The 10,589-nt window shown below is 40.5% G+C and overlaps 1 pseudogene; it reads right to left on the reverse strand.

Annotated features, from left to right (window-relative positions):
• Window positions 1-5,372: 5,372 nt before the first annotated feature.
• Nip7-ps4 (nucleolar pre-rRNA processing protein NIP7, pseudogene 4) lies at window positions 5,373-6,700 on the reverse strand (annotated as a pseudogene).
• Window positions 6,701-10,589: the final 3,889 nt, after the last annotated feature.

A 10,589-nucleotide genomic window follows, 5' to 3' on the forward strand; every position in this document is an offset into this window, starting at 1 on the left:
ATAGAAACAGAGTCATATGGGCTCAGGCCCTACCAGCAGGCACCTCTACTCTGAGGGTAGAGCTCGCTCCGCTCACCAAAGCTCTTGAGCTGAGAAAGAGACTTAACATCTATGTGGACAGCAGATATGCCTTTGCTATAGCCCATCAGCAGAGGGGCCTACTGATATCTGTGGGCAAGAAAAAAAGAGCTTCTGGCTATGTTAAGGGTCCTCCATGACACAGGCAGGGTGAGGAAGAGACTCTATTATAACTCAATGGGAAAAAAGATCCTGCTACAAAAGCAGGCAGAGGCCATGATAAAACAAATGCATCAATGGACTCACTTAGGGGTAAGCAAACTCATCCAGATGTTTTCAAAAACTAAATATTATGTCACAGCTGTCAAGTATCTTGTGGAACAGATAGTGCACTGATGTATACCATGGCAAAAGGTAACTGTTTTCAGGAAAGTTGACTCTGGAAGGAGGCTCCATGGGGAACAACCTGGATCCTACTGAGAAGTGGACTTCACAGAGATAAAACCAGGAAAATATGGTTACAAATATCTCCTAGTGTTTATAGATACCTTTTCAGGAATAGGTAGAAGCTTTCCCCACCAAGCAAGAGATGGCCTCGGTAGTCATCAAGAAGATACTGGAAGAAATCTTCCCCCTGTTTGGAGTGCCCAAGGTAATTGGGTCAGACAGTGGCCCTGCCTTCATTCCCAAGGTAAGCCAGGGTTTGGCCAGGCGTTTAGAGGTCGATTAAAAAATTATATTACATCTTCAGACCTCAAAGTCCAGGACAGGTCGGGAGAATAAATAAAATTCTAAAAGAGGCCCCGACCAAATTGACCATGGAGACTGGCGCAGACTGGGTGACACTTCTTCCCTCTTGCTCTATTCAGAGCAAGAAATGCCCCTTCCAGATTCAGCCTTACCCATGCCCCCAAAGAGACTACAGAGCTCTGAGCAGGTAAAAAAGATAAATAGAACTCTAAAAGACACCTTGACAAAATTGGACTTAGAGACGGGTTGGGGGAAGACTGGACTGTCCTCCTTCCTATTGTTCTGTCCCATGTACTGAACACTTCTCACCCTTTTGGCCTAATATCTTATGAGATTATGTATGAGAACCCTCCCTCATTAAGTTGGGCAGGGTTCCTTACCCTGAGGTTTTACCTAAAATGTGTTTGCTCATTTAAAGTCTTTAGAAACAGTCCAAAGTGGAATTTGGAGCCAAGGGAAGGACACCTACAAGATGGGAAGTCCAGGGCACCTCACCAATTCCCAGCAGGAGACACAGTCCTGGTCCAGCAACACCAGATAACTTCACTGGAAAGGACCCTATCTAGTACTGTTAACCACTCCGACTGTTTTTAGGTAGATGGGAATGCTGCATGGGTCCACGCCTCCCATTTGAAGACAGCACCAGATATTCTCAGAAATGAATGGAAGTTAGAAAAGACTGCTAATCCTCTTAAGCTTTATCTCTGTTGTAAGAGCTTATAATCCCCATATCCCTCAGAAACTGATTTGGCAAATTTCCTCCCAGGCCTGGGAGGTAATATGGTCCATCTCCAAGGTGGCCCCACCATACACATGGTTGCCCACTCTCACCCCTGACTTTTGTAAGTTGGTAGCTGGGCTGGACACCTGGAAAACTCCTGACACAGATCCGCAGAGTATGCCCTTAAAAGTCCCAAAGAGATTTTCACCTGGGAGCAAGTTCAGATGCAGAAGTCCGGAAGCAAGTTGCCAATTGGGGAGACTGGGGTTTTAGGTTTGCCCCCGAGATGGCTGAGACTAGGCTACCATCCGACGTTGTGGGTGCTCAGAAAGTTTATACTGTTCTGCTTGGGGATGTCAGACTAATTTCCACACTCCCAGAACCCTTAGTTATTCTCTTGTTACTTTTGACATTTGGACCCTCTATTTTTAATAAGTTAATAGCCTTTATTAGAGAAAGAGTTAGTGCAGTGTAGATTTTAATGCTTTGCCAACAATATCATGCCTCAGAAGACCTTAGGGGAAAAATTGAAGAAGGTCCTGAGTTCTAAGATTAGAACTAGTCACAAGCAGAAGTGAGGAATGAAAGAATAAAAATTTTAAACTATCCCCCACTGACCATGCTGTGAGGACACGTGTACCTCACTGCAAAGAATAACATAACATGTTTTGGGGATGTAGCCTGGCTATAGCCACCACAAACCATCGATGAGGCCTGACTTGAGTCCTGAGAAAAACAAGAACTAGGGGCAGCTTGTCTCAGAAGCAAGAGTTGAACTGAGCCCAAGTTAGATCACGTGTGCCAACGTAAACCAACCAATGAAATTGCTTTGTGTGACTGTTGCCAACTGCCTCTGTAATTTTCCCTATAAATACCTTCCCTTACTTGGGCTCGGGGTCGACTCCTTTGTCTAATGTGTGAGATATGTCGTCCCCAGAGCTCTGGTTCCTTAATTACACCTCTTGTATATTACATCAACACAGGTTTCTCCTTAGTTTTGATGGGTTTGTGTCGTCTCGAGATTTGAGTGGGGTTCTTCCCCACCCTAGTGGTCATTTAACCTCTCCCTGTGTGGAAGAGCAACCCCACCAATGTGATTTAAAAACTTTATACCTTCAGGCTATTGCATCAGTCACTTTTTCAATCAGTGCTCTGTGGGTGGCGCTCCTGAGGTAAGGCCACTATGGGTTCTTACAACATTATGGTATGTTGACCAGGAATCATGCTCCCCCAGACCACAATTGGGGAAGAGACCAGAGGTAAGCTCAAGCAAATCTGTACTCTGTGGGTTGCACTCCTGTGTTAAGGCCACTTTGGTGTCTTACAAAAGAACAAGAGTACAAATTGTTCCCTTTCCAGTCATTTTTCTAAGCCTTTCTTTATCTTCAGATGATCCTTGAAAAATTCCTTGAGGTTTGGACAAAAAAAAAAAGAACCCAATAGGACTTGCCCATCATAAGACCTCAGTTCTAGTCCAGTTGAAGGCTGAGGCTACCCCAGTCTGGATAAGGAAATACCCAATGTCCAGAGAAGATAGAACAGGAATTCACATGTCAATGCTGAACTGGAGATATGACCTGCTACTGGAGCTAAGCCAGCTGGGTAAACAAGCATCTGCTAAAAAAGCCTAGTCCTGTCAGCTTGAGGTCACTTTTTCCCCCCATGTTTATTAATTTGAGTATTTCTTATTTACATTTCGATTGTTATTCCCCTTTCTGGTTTCCAGGCCAACATCCCCCTAACTCCTACCCCTCCCCTTCTATGTGAGTGTTCCCCTCCCAATCCTCCCCCCATTACTGCCCTCCACCCAACAATAACATTCACTGGGGGTTCAGTCTTGGCAGGACCAAGGGCTTCCCCTTCCACAGGTGCTCTTACTAGGCTATTCATGGCTACCTATGAGGTTGGAGCCCAGGGTCAGTCCATGTACAGTCTTTGGGTAGTGGCTTAGTCCCTGGAAGCTGTGGTTGGTTGGCATTGCTTTTAATATGGAGTCTCAAGCTCCTTCAAGCTCTTCCAGTCCTTTCTCTGATTCCTTCAACGGGGGTCCCATTCTCAGTTCAGTGATTTAATGATGGCATTCGCCTATGTATTTGCTGTATTCTGGCTGTGTCTCTCAGGAGAGATCTACATCCAGTTCCTATCAGCCTGCACTTCTTTGCTTCATTCATTTTATCTAGTTTGGTGACTGGATATTTTATGTATTTACATTTCCAATGTTATCCCCTTTCCCCTCTGTACTATAATGCCTCCCCCTTCCCCCTTCTACAAGGATGTGCCCATTCCCACACACCTACACAAAATTCAACACCCTGGGGAATCAAGCCTTCACAGGACAAAGGGATTTTCCTCTCATTGAAGCTGGACAATGCCATACTCTTCCACTTATGTGGCTGGAGTCATGGGTTCCTCTATATGTATTCTTTGTTTGGTGATTTAGTCACTGGGACATCTGGTGACATTTGTTGGATTGATATTGTTGTTCTTCCTATGGTATTGCAAACCCCTTCAGCTCCTGCAGTCTTTTCTCTAACTTCTCCATTGATGTTCCTATGATGTGCAATGATTAGCTGCAAGCACCCTCATCTGTATCAGTAGGGCTCTGGTAGAGCCTCTCAGGAGACACCCATATGTGGCTCCTGTCAGAAAGCAGTTCTTGGCATCAGCAATAGTGACTAGGTTTGGCAGAAGCATATGGGATGAGTCATCAGGTGGTGCAGTCTCTGGATGACCTTTCCTTAAGTCTTTGTCTCTGTACTTCCTCCTATGAGTATTTTGTTCTCTTTTTTAGAAGAAATGAAGCATTCAAATTTTGGTTTTCCTTCTTCTTGGGCTTCATTCCTCTACATACAGCCATCCAGGAAATTTTGATAGACATTGCATTGAATCTCTTTATCACTTGTGGTAGGATATCTGTTATTTTATTATGTTAATTCAACTGATTCATAAACATAACAGAACTTTTTGTCATCTGACTCACTCAATTTGTTCAAAGACTTGAATTTTTTTATCATAGAATGCTGAATTACAAATCCAGCTTGAATTTCATGACCATAGTTTAATGCAATTTTGTCTAGCAGCTTTAAATGCTTGAGATAAAATTGAAGAGTCCAGAGAGAGGTCTGTGTCACATACTATAATTATACAGAGTCCAAAGGAAGTCTTCCCTGAATTTTTGCAAAGATTGACTTCAGCAACAATAGAATAATATCAGATTCAAAAGTCAGAAAAAGACTAATTAAATTTTTGAAAATTGAAATTCAGATTAAAGAGGGTGATTAGACATTTAAAGGCAAGATCAGCCCCAATAGATGAATAAATTAGAGATACAGCTACTATTGAATCTCACGTTTATAGTGATAATATGATAGAAGTAATTCCTAAAGGTATTAAGAAAAATCAAAATGGCAGATATTTTTAAACCATTAAAATTTATTAAACTTCATATATAAAACCACAGGCATGGCACACTATTCTTAAAGTCCACTGTGCTATTATCATCCTGGAAAAGTGGTATCACAGTTAACAGTAAGATTACCCCTGTTCTCACTGAAGTGTCTGGGAAGCTGTCACTCAGAACAAGTCTCCTGATTCAAACAAACATGATGCAGATACAAAATAGAAACACTCTATTTGTTCACACAAACAGTCACAGGTTCTGGTTTGCATGTTTTAGATTTTTGAGAAAAATCTCACTAGGTAGCCCAAGATAGCCTTGAACTTGCCAAATAGCCTGAGCTGGCCTTACCTTTGTTATCCACCTGGATTTGATTCTAGAGTTCCAGAAACCCTATTTTTGAGCCATTTCTGTTGATAAGAATCCAAGCTGCATATCTCAATGTTATCCTGATTTAACATGAAGGCTAGCACATAGGAAACAAAGCTAAGTCCTCTCACACAGCAAAATGTTCTTGGGATGACCATTGTAAATCAGTGTCTCTTCTTGGCATACGTACTTTCCAATATCTGCTTGATGGAACATGACCACTACAATGGGGTCCACTTTTCTGCACTCTCTGGTAGACTTGCTGCTATCCTAAAACCCAAAGGAATGTCTGCCATGGAATAAACCACTACTCCCTGGTACTGAGCCGTGTATTCAGTGATTCAACTCAGACAGGATTTCACACCAGGTTTCCATACAAGAAGGAGTGCTCTGCTCCAGTTTTGTCCATACTTGGCATAGGGTACAAGGTGTTTTAATGTGCAACCAGAAAGTGTGGGTCTTAGTAAACTTTCCAAAACATGTCCCAGGGACACTAGCTTATTCCAGATGTGTTGGCATCCAGTTTAGGGCTCATCTCACTCAGATAATACACTTGGTCTTTGTGGAGCTGGAAAAAGTAGGTGCCGTCCAGTCTGTCCAGTAGGAGTTGTAGATTCTCTCCAATGTATTTTGAAATCTTCTCAAACAGAACCCGGGCCTCTTTTTCAATCAAAGGCTTCTTTTTCCCCTAGCTTGTCTCCCGGGATCTTCATCCCTAATGGGAGATATTCTAATTGTGGTAAGGAAGGGAATTTGAAAACGGATTATAGGCAAGACATGACTAGAAACAATTTTTTAACCTAGAAACAATACAAAGAGAAAACTTCAGCCTTCTGGAAAATGCAAAAAGTGTGTCAAAGTCTGCCACTGGACTGATGAATGCAGATCAACAAGGGATAGGCAAGGTTACCTTTAACATCAGAAAAGGAGTCCTCCTGTAGGCCCTGATATCAAATTTGATATAATCATTCTGTGCCAGTAAATGTGATGTGTTAGAGGGGCCTGCGTTAGCTAGAATAGAATAAAGACCCTGATTTAACTTGTTTCAGATTAGCTTCTGTCCGTGTTTTAGGAGATTATTAACATTTCCCTGGCACTACACTCCAAGACTATGGATTATGATCAAATACTCCTTGGTTTCTGATTTGACAGGTAGTGCATTGTGTGTGCGGAGGGTGCAGACTGACTTACACTAAAAATCTGGTAGCATCTCATAAATGTTCTGGACACTGAATCAGCTGGTCCTGGCTGAATTCTCCTATTTTTCCAAATAGAAGGTTTTTTTACCCATCATTGTGAAGACATAACAAGCCAGGTGGGGCTTCACATTTCTTGGAATGTTGATTTAAAACTTACTGGTTTGTCCAGAAATGATAAAGGACCCTTGTACTATGCTCACCTTGCAGCAGAGCCTGCGCTGGTCTTAGGGAGAAACCAATGACCATGGGAGAATAGAAAACCCAATAAATGAATTTTTGAATCCCCTCTATTGGATTTACAGAAACCTACTTTTTTTGTTATATTACAATTCTTGATGTAGATGATTTTGACCTCTAAGTAATAAAGATTGCTCTGTCTTATACTCTGCAGTGCTGGGATGAGAGACCTCAGCTGCCCCATGTACTGATATAACAAATTATAAGTGACATCAGTCTCAGAAACACAGTAATATATGCTCTGTGTCCTTCTTGACCTAAGATTTCTTTAGAAAAACTGGTTAAGAATTTTTATTTTATTTCACGTATTTACTTTTCAAACTTTATCTCCTTTTTGGTTACACCCACTCCCATCCCCATCCTCCTGCTTATATAAGGATGTGCCCCCTAACACCAACATTTCTCTACTGGCTTCATGCCCTGGCATTCTTCTACACTAGGGAATCCAGTCTTCACAGGACCAAAGGCTTCTCCTCCCATTGTTGGCAGATAAGGCCATCCTCTGCTACATATGCTGCTGGAGTCCTGGGTCCCTCCTGTGTACTCTTTGGTTGGTGGTTTCGTCCCTAGGAGCTCTGAGTTCTCTGGTTAGATGATATTGTTTTTCTACCTATGGTTTTCCAAACCCCTTCAGCTCCTTCAGTCCTTTCTCTAACTCTACCATTGGGGCCCCATGCTTAGCTGCATGCATTCCCATTGTATCTGTAAAGTTCTGGAATAAAATCTTCAGGAGACATCAATATCAGGCTCCTGTCAGCAAGCACTTCTTGGCCTCTGCAATGTACTTGGTTATGGAAATGTACCACAGTTTCAGAATCCATTCCTCTGTTGAAGAATAATTGAGTGCTTTCTAGCTTCTGGCTATTAAAAGTAAGGCTGCTGGGAATATAATGGTGCATATATCCTTGTTATATTGGGGGAAAGTACTATGTCCAATTCAGATGAACTGCCAGATTGATATCTGCATGATTATATCAGTTTGTAATCCCCCAATAATGGAGAAGTAGTCCTCTTTCTTCACATCCTTGCCAGCATCTACTGTCACCTGAGTTTTAATCTCAGCCATTCTGACTTTTGTGACTCAAGGTTGTTTTAATTTGCATTTTCCTGATGACTAAGGATGTTGAATATCTCTTTTAAGAGCTTCCGGGCCATTAAATATTCCAAAGTTGAGAATTCTTTGTTCAGCTCTGTACCCCATTTTTAATAGGGTTATTTGATTCTCTGGAGTCTAACTTCTTGAGTTCTTTGTGTATATTGTATATTAGCCCTCTATTGCATGTCAGATCTGTAATGATCTTTTCCAATCTGTTGGTTGCCATATTTTCCTATTGACAGTATCCTTTACCTTACAGAAGCTTAGCAATTTTGAGAGGTCTCATTTGTCTACTTTTGACCTTAGAGCATATGCCATTGGTGTTCTGTTCAGGAAATTTTCCCCTGTGCCATGTGTTTGATGCTCTTCTCCACTATCTCTTCTGTTAGTTTCAGTATATCTGGTTTTATTTGGAAGTTATTGATCCTCTACGACTAGAGCTTTGTACCAGGCAATAAGAATGGATCAATTTGCATTCTTTTACATGCTGACTGACAGTTGAACCAGTACCATTTATTGAAAATACTGTCATTTTCCCCCTGGATTCTTTTAGCTATTTTGTCAAAGATCAAGCAACCATAGGTATATGGGTTCATTTCTGGGTCTTCAATTTTATTCCACTGATCTACCTGCCTGACTCTGTACAAATACCATACAGTTTTATCACTATTGCTCTGTAATATAGCTTGATACAGTCAGGGATGGTGATTGCACCAGAAGTTCTTTTATTGTTAAGAATAGTTTTTGCTATCCTGTGTATTTGTTATTCCAAATCAATTTGCAAATTGCCATTTCTAAGTTCATGAAGATATGAGTTGCAATTTTAATGGGGATTGCCGTGAATCAGCATGTTGCTTTCAGCAAGTTATCCATTTTTACTATATTAATCCTGCCAATCCATGAGCATGGGAGTTCTTTCCAAAATCTGAGATCTTCCTCAATTTTTTTAAGACAATTGATGTTTTTGTCATACAGATCTTTCACTTTCTTGGTGAGAGTTTCACCAAAGTATTATTTTTTTATTATTTGTGACTATTGTGAAGAGTGTCATTGGCCTAGTTTCTTTCACAGCATGTTTATCCTTTGAGTAGAAAAAGGCTACTGATTTGTTTAAGTTAATTTTATATACAGACACCTAGCTGAAGTTGTTTTTCAGGTTTAGGACTTTTCTGGTGGAATTTTTGGTATTCCTTAAGTTTACAATATCATCTGCAAATAGTAGTATTTTGAATACTTCTTTTATAATTTGTACTGTTTGACCCTTTTTTGTTCTCTAATTGTTTTGCATAGGACTTCAAGTGTTATATTTAATAGCTAGGGAGAAAGTAAGCAACCTGGTCTTGTCCCTGATTTTAGTGATATTGATTCTAATTCCTCTCCATTTTATTTAATGTTGGCTACTGATTTGCTGTACACTTCTTTTAAAAGAACTCATAGGAGTAATAAAGTTATGAAGTGTAAAAACTTAATTCAATGGTAGGGAACTTGCCTAGCATGTTGAGGTCCCCAATTCTCTCTTCTGCTAAACACACAGATGCAACTTTCCTACCTCTATTTGTAGATTGATTCCAGAAAAAATAAAATTGCCTGTAGACAAAGCAGAGGATGCCAGAGGCACACTGAACATTTACATTGATTGTTCTCTGGGGCATTCATTAATGGAGTAAGTGAGTCAGGGTGTGTGGTACTCATGACTAATCTTAACAGGGAGACAGAGATAGGATAGGAGGATGAAGGCTAGCCTGGAGTGCAGAAAGATGTTACAACAGTAACAAACTGAGAATGTATACATATAAGGAGAAGAAGAGAGCATGAGAAAGATCTCCTTTTGCATTTGCCAGAGGGAATAATCATATCAAGCAAATTTGGGGTGGAAAGATATACATTGATATTTCCATTCATCTCTTTCTACTGTGGTGAGCTCCGTGTGCAGCCCAAACTACCAGACACCTATTCCTCTTCCTCTGTCTCTGCACTGATAGGTCCCAATTCCTGCACGACAACCATGTACATTCCATGTATATAAAAATACATTTACATTATATATTTTTCATTTTCATATCCTTTCCCATTCTTAATATTGTGCCTTATGAATTAAGAAGTTAAGCATTTAAATTCCAGACTTCAGTGGGAGATGTAGGAACACCTCTGTGTTATTTTGAGACCAGCTTGCTCTATAGAGTGAATTTAAAACAGCCAAGGCTATATAAAGATATTCTATTTCAAATGAGAGAGAGAGAGAGAGAGAGAGAGAGAGAGAGAGAGAGAGAGAGAGAGAGTACGAATCAACCTGAAATTGGTCTGTGGTTATGTTTGGAGTAATTAATGTTTTAGTTCACAATTTTCTTGTGATTATCAGAGGAAATTGCTTATATACAAGAAGGTCATTGTGAAAAATGACTCAAAATTCTGCCTAGAAGAGATGAAAATTTCTGTTTTCTCTATATGCAGAAAAACTGTATATTCTAAGGGGCCTGTGTTGGAAAAAGTCGGTCTCCTGGATGTTTGATAGGTGTGTCTGTCACATATATGTTGATTCTCTCTCTCCAAAACGAAAACAAACTCACAGATTCCACATGAATATCCACACCATTATTTATAACTCCCCAAAAGATCAACTCTGAAAAGTCAGAGGTGTCCTTCTGAAAATTATATTCAAGAAGTAGAAGCAGAAGGACCTAAACTGAAGTGGTGGCATGGAATGCACAGTGAGTAAGGCTGCCATGGGAAATAAGTTTATTTGAATTGATGTCATACTTCTTCAACAAATTAATATCAAAAAACAAAACAAAAACAGCCAAC

Source organism: Rattus norvegicus, chromosome 2, assembly GCF_036323735.1.
Source record: "Rattus norvegicus strain BN/NHsdMcwi chromosome 2, GRCr8, whole genome shotgun sequence".
NCBI lineage: Eukaryota > Metazoa > Chordata > Mammalia > Rodentia > Muridae > Rattus > Rattus norvegicus.